At 38.8% G+C, this 6,877-nt stretch overlaps 1 protein-coding gene across 2 annotated transcripts in view; it reads left to right on the top strand.

Moving 5' to 3' along the window:
* The first annotated feature begins 845 nt into the window (after positions 1 to 845).
* LOC109079590 (testis-expressed protein 2-like) overlaps positions 846 to 6,877 on the top strand; it is a 46,075-nt gene continuing 40,043 nt past the window's right edge. For both annotated transcript variants that reach the window (XM_042730982.1, XM_042730952.1), the window contains exons 1-2: positions 846 to 1,042; positions 3,371 to 3,446. The gene's annotated coding sequence lies outside the window, so the exon portion shown is untranslated. The remainder of the gene's footprint in view (positions 1,043 to 3,370; positions 3,447 to 6,877) is intronic.

Raw genomic sequence — 6,877 nt, 5'->3', positions numbered from 1 at the left:
TGTGTGTGTGTGTATATATATATATATATATGTATATATATATATATATATATATATATATGTATATATATATATATATAATGTGTTTTTACAAACGAAAATTGTGAATTGTATGTAATAAATTCTTATCTGTTGACTGAAGATTGGCTACAATCTAAATGATTTACATTTACACATTTACATTTAACTCTTTTTATTGTTATGTTACATTGTCAAGAATTTTATATCCTTATCAGAAACACTGCATTGTCATATTATCAGTGACCACTAGATGGAGATACTTTATTTCAAACCGCAGTCATGATCCCTGACAGCCTGAGAACGTTTGCTCAAATATAAAAATCCCTCCTTGTCCTTGACAGAAGCAAACTGATGGATACACGAACAACTTATCGCGTTTTAATCATATCATTTTAGGCATAATAAATGTAGGCCTATATGTTTTTATGCGTTCAATATGTTTTAATAAAATATCTAAATTCTCTAGCTGCAACCATGAAATTTGTTTAGAAACTATAAAATGTGGTTCAGTTAGTGATAAGCCTACATCTAACCACCCCTACGCTGCTTAGAAACATTAAAAAATGTCTTGCCTAAATAAGTAGATTTGGCGATGCTGAGAGTTTAAAGACGACTATTTATAGAATAGAATAGAATAGAATAGAATAGAATAGAATAGAATAGAATAGAATAGAATAGAATACACAATTAGCCCAGCAGAGGGCGCTTCTGTCCTGCAGGTTCGCCCTGTTCACCAAAACAAACACACGCCCTCGCAGCAGACAGTTTAATCCAGCACAGAGCGTGTGAACGTAGACGTGTATCATCATCTCTTACGCATCAGGGTTTGATTGCTGCGGTCTGATGTTTGAGTCCGTATGGGTTATTTTCGCTCTGCTTCCCCGATGTGCTGCTGTCACTGGATTATAAACACAGACATGATCACATCTACGGACGGGATCGACTGTGGACGCACATGTGACTATATAACGTGCTGGATGAGATTCTTTGTGTAGTTTCGGCAAGATAAAGCTGTGTGATGGTAAGATCGAGCTCCCGCCCATTATCATCATGTCTGTGTGTCGTTGCTATAAGCCGCATCCCTGTCTCGATACAGAAGAGTATCATAGCAACCGCAGATCTTCTGTGTCAGTGATGTGCGGTGTGTTTCATCATCTGTGGATGCTTTCTAATCTGTGGTAAACCTCGATGCTGTGTCATGTGATTGAGATGCTGCCGATACTTGACTGACAGCTGTTAGATGAGTTACAGGGAGTAAGCTTATGGCATCAGTAGGTAATACATGGTATCGGATGATTACCATATTCAAATATTACATGCTAGTTAAAGATACTACGAAGAACAGTAGGTACCTTGCAGTTACCTTGCAACATGTGCAGAAAGGTGGAATTATTAGCATGTCAGTTGTCGAGAATGTTTTATCATCGTAGCCAAAGCAACGATAGTACTTTTTAGTGAGTTCGTTAAGATCCATTCTTTTTTTTAATAATGCCGTTTTCATTAAAAAAAAAAATAAAAAAAAAATCATATTCTGGATTTCAGACGATCAGATCATGGACTGATGCATTTGTAACCAGTCAAACCACAGCCACCTGTCATCATCAAAAACAGCAGATTCTCACTGCTCTAAAAATACTCCTTTCAACAATTGTTTATGCATGTTTTTTTTTTCTTCTTCAAATATGCAAAGCATTAGCGTAAATGCCAGTAAAGATACGCTTAGTTAAATTTTAGATTATTTAGACATACTCAATGTCCATTACATATCAGATGATAATTTAAATATATTTACATGTTAAAAGAAGCCCAGTGTTGAGGGATGGTTTTATCACTACCAATTGTCATGTGACATCCATATTTAATTTACATTTATGCATTTGGCAGACGCTTTTATCCAAAGCGATTCAGGCTATACATTTTTTTTTTTTTTTTTTTTTTTTTTTTTTTTTTATTTTTTTGTGATTCAGCTGTAAAGCAGCTTTACAGAAGGCAATAGTGAAATCATCCATCTTAATTCGATTCAAGTTCATTGTGTTGATGGTGCCAGTGTGGTAATATCAATACATTTTCTGTAAGTTAAGTGATTTTACGTCCCCAACTTGGCAAGCCAAAGGTAACAGTGGCAAGGAACCCAAACTCCATCAGGTGACAGAAATGGGGTAAAAATCTTGGGAGAAAACAGGCTCAGTCGGGCATCCAGTTCTCTTCTGGCCTAAGCAACCAAACACTGTGTGATATTGATTGAGGTACGTCATACTAGTGGAGAAAAGGTGTGTGATGTATGAGGGTATTCAGGGTAGAGCTGTCGTTTAGCAGGTAATAAATGACTGATTTATCAATGGAATTATGATGAACATGCTTCTTGATAAAACTGTGCATTGGGTCTCATCTTGTCCTGGAATGATGCGTTCATAGCTGATCATAAGGATCTGTGCTCACCTAGTCGCAGAGATGTTTGCTGAGGCTCTGCCCCAAAGGCCTCGTCTCATCAAGGTTTTTGCTGGCTGTGAAGTGCTGTGTTGTGGTTGTTTCTGGATGCAGGTCCACCATCTGGTCTAGATACAGACCGGATTCGGTTAACTATGGTAAACTTGGGATAAGGATGAGACTGACAGTCAAATATAAGTGTAGATGCTATTCTGCTTATGATGTAACAAGTACATTGGGAGTTTCGGGGCAGTGTTCCCAGTTCTGGTTGCCAGTTCCCTGTATCACACACACATTCTGTAGTGCACTGTTATTTGCCCTCTGCTGTAGTGTATGTTTCTCTCTCTCACTCACACACACACATACACACAGAGCTCATTAAAGTTGCATGAATATTGTATGTTTGTATGTGTTGAGTGACAGGACTAAAACAGAGCTCTCAGCAGCCTGAATGTGTTAACCTCGCTTGTGTGACACATCAGAACAAACAACCTGAGTGGCACTGAGTGCACATCTGAACACACTGAAGGATCACTGAGCGCTCTGTAGACTGTCGACCAGCTGATCTGCATACGGCTCACAGGCTGCTCTTTTATTGCTCAAGGAGGCTTCTCAGTTACTGAGTCAATTGTTGAGATACAATACGAATACAGAACTAATGTGGGTCAAATCATTTGTTCTTGGGAGCATTAGATGAGAAATGTTTGAGTGATTTTTATGCATTGATTTTTCTGTATGTCATATACAGCTGTTGTTGTTGATTTTACCATTACCGATGGAGTACCAACAAGTGTTTTGAACTATATAATATGTAGTGTGAAGTGTGTCTGTGTGGTGATACATGAAACTGTCTGTGATTATCAATAACAATGATATAAATATGAAACTGTAATGTAGTCTTTTGTGTCTGTGCCATCCACAGGCTTCTGAAGTGTGATCCATGACGCCATGCTCAGACACGGTTGCAGGTGGAGACTAAATGTGGCCAAAAAATCGACGTAAGTGCTAAAATTGTGTTTCTGAACTTGTATTGATTCCAGTCCTCTTTAGGGAATTTCTCCACTGACTTGCTCCTGCCTTCACATTCATGATGCTCAGCACTGAAACATTTTCACACCATACATGAGTGTCAGACAGATGTGTGTTTCACTCTCATAATTCATGGTCTCTGAACCTGCTGATCACATAAACCAGTCTTATTTCTTATGAGAAGTATTGCAAATGAGAAAAGCTCAGCAGTGGCAGCAGTGTCTAGGTCTCCACTGGGTTAGAGCATAGACTGTAAAAAAAATATGGATGACGTGTGTCCACTGCCTTCCACTAAAGAAAAGTGAAACCAAAACATCTCAGTATGGCCGCTGTCATCTTGTGAAAATTACATCATTTGGAGCCCGAGTTTGCACAGTAGTGATCATGGAGCCGCGGTATCAAAGTCCCGCCCAAACTTCCAATGACACAATCCCAAGCTTACAATCATGACTCCACGCCCAATTATTATGGCATCGAATGACTAACTAAAAGCAAACTTAATAGAAAAACAAACACATTAACACACATCAGTGTGATAAGAACTACCTAAAATGATGGAAACCATCTTGGGGAAAAATTCATTTGAAGTGTAATTTGATTATTTTGTTTGGCTCACGTCCCAATCGTTTACATGGAGAGGGCAGGGTTTATGACCTGTACTGCAACCAGCCACCAGATGGTGATCGAAATGGCTTCACTTTTCACGATGTGTGCGGTACACTTGCACTAGAGTAAAATAATAACGGGATTGCAAAATATAGTACAAGATATATGTAAACTACCTTATTAAATAACTCCCACTTGACCAAGCTGCTGTTCACTCTTCCCTCACACGAGAGCATGCTCTTCTCATTAAGTGAAGAGTTGCCAGATATCCCAAAAAAGCAACCTGGTCTAGTAAATGAAGTGATCCCAGTATTGTGTTTTGTGTTGGAGGAACTATTCTTAAACCATGCCATTTAAATATATATATTAGGGGTGTCGAAATTAATCGTTGCATCAATGCATCGCGATGTGGACATGGACGATTCTGCATCGATAGACACATGTGTAGTCCTATTGCTTGACACTGCTTCCACTCGCTGTTATTTTAGTGTTTTACTTTAGATATGCTTTCATTTCTGCCGTTTGGAATGCAGTACTATTAGATGCACGAAACTCACGTACTGACAGACGTACTTTGTTTTAGTTTTTTTTAGGGGTCGTGGCAGTAGAGGCAGCGCAACTATAACGACATGTAAATAATCCTGTACTTACACTAAAGCTATACTAAACTGCAGTAAAAACACAAACCATGCCGAGCCTTGTCGTGCCGTGCCAAGCCGAGTCGTACCATGCAGTGGAAAAGTGCCAATAGATGTGGCTATTGTGGATCACAGTCATAGTGCCACCAGCTGGCTGCAGGACGTTTTTCACATAAGAAAGACTGAGATTTTTGGATTTACCTACTTAAATGCATGTGCCCAATGTGCACTGTTTTCCTGGAGCCAGCGGGGAGCGATCACTGCATGCAGCTATGTTGGTTTTTTTATACACTATATACTTTTAATTGTATGGAAAAGAGCAGTGTGACAATTCTGTTAAAATTGATCCATATGGAACTTGTATAAACAATGACAGAATTTAGATTTTTGATTTTTGGTGAACTGCTTCTTTAAATGAATGGATGTAACTGATGATAGAGTAGATGTTATACTGCTGAATTTACTGTGTACATGTTTGCGGCTTTTGTGTGTTAAAAACAGAGGCACATGAATTGTCTCAGCCGTGTTCCTCTTTCTGTTAATTTTTGTTTGTCTTCATCTCATTGGAGTGACAGAGGGATTTATGACAAAATAGCTTTAATGGAGAAACTCTTTTGTGAGGACATCTGATACAGGACAGAGATCTCAACTATGTTCAACTGTGATATAAAGCATATCAATGTTTAAATGCTCTCTACGTGTGTGAAAGAGAGTGAGACATGTGTTTCTCACTCAGCATTAACTGTGTTAATGTGCTGTACAGTTAAAGAAAGATCCCAGATCACAAGTAGTGTTCAGTTACTCACTGTGGAGCATTACTTTAAAGTCTGTGGGGAAAGACATTCTGATATATAAGCGGAAATGCAGAATTTGCATTGTGAAAAGCATTATACAAATAAAAAATAACTAAAAAAAATTGTGAAGCTCCAATTTTTGCTTATATTAATTCTTCTGTATGTGTATATTTTAGCACTAGAACTTAGGATTGCACAATTAATCAAATTTCTAATCATGACTGCAGTTATGGATGCCACAATTACGTAATTGTTCAAAGCAGCAATTAATCATTCAAAGACCAATTATGTTATTCGGCATGCTTAATACGGGTTATCTTAAGGGTTTTTCCATTGTTTTAATTTTAGTATTTAAGTCACCTTTATTTATATCGCGCTTTAAACAAAAAAGATTGTGTCAAAGCAAATGAACAACATTAATTAGGAAAACAGTGTGTCAATAATGCAAAATGACAGTTAAAGGCAGTTCATCACTGAATTCAGTGATGTCATCATTCAGCTCAGTTCAGTTTAAATAGTATCTGTGCAATCACCTGCAATCAAGTGAACGATATTGCTGTAAATAAAGTGTCCCCTACTAAGCAAGCCAGAGGCGACAGCGGCAAGGAACCAAAACTCTATCAGTGACAGAATAGAGAAAAAACCTTGGGAGAAACCAGGCTCAGTCGGGGGTCCAGTTCTCCTCTGGCCAGACGAAACCAGCAGTTCAATTCCAGGCTGCAGCAAAGTCAGATTGTGCAGAGGACTCAACTGGTTCCTGTGGTCTTGTCCCAGTGGTCGTCTGAGACAAGTTCTTTACATGGGATGTGTCTCTGCGGCTCATCTAGTTGTCCTGGTCTCCGCTGTCTTTCGGGGCTGTAGAGGTCCTTTCTAGGTGCTGATCCACCATCAGGTCTGGATACGTACTGGATCCGGGTGACTGCAGTGACAATCTGATCTGGATACAGACTGGATCTGGTGGCTATGGTGACCTCGGAATAAGAGAGAAACAGACTAATATTAGCGTAGATGCCATTCTTCTAATGATCTAGCAAGTACATCAGGTGTTATGGGAAGTGTTCCCGGCTCCGGTTGACCTGATTAATGCAGCTTAAAAATCCTTTAACAGATTTGGATATTAAAAGCGTATTAGTGTGTTATGTGTAAGCCAGGTTAAAGAGATAGGTCTTTAATCTAGATTTTAACTGCAAGAGTGTGTCTGCCTCCCAAACAATGTTAGGTAGGTTATTCCAGAGTTTGGGTGCTAAATAGGAAAAGGATCTGCTGCCCGCAGTTGACTTTGATATTCTAGGTATTATCAAATTGCCAGAGTTTTGAGAACGCAGCAGATGTGGAGGACTATAATGTAACAAGAGCTTGTTC

Source organism: Cyprinus carpio, chromosome A3 (genome assembly GCF_018340385.1).
Source record: "Cyprinus carpio isolate SPL01 chromosome A3, ASM1834038v1, whole genome shotgun sequence".
Lineage (NCBI taxonomy): Eukaryota > Metazoa > Chordata > Actinopteri > Cypriniformes > Cyprinidae > Cyprinus > Cyprinus carpio.
Note: the sequence above shows the minus strand (reverse complement) of the source record. Positions and strands in the feature narration are given on the sequence as shown.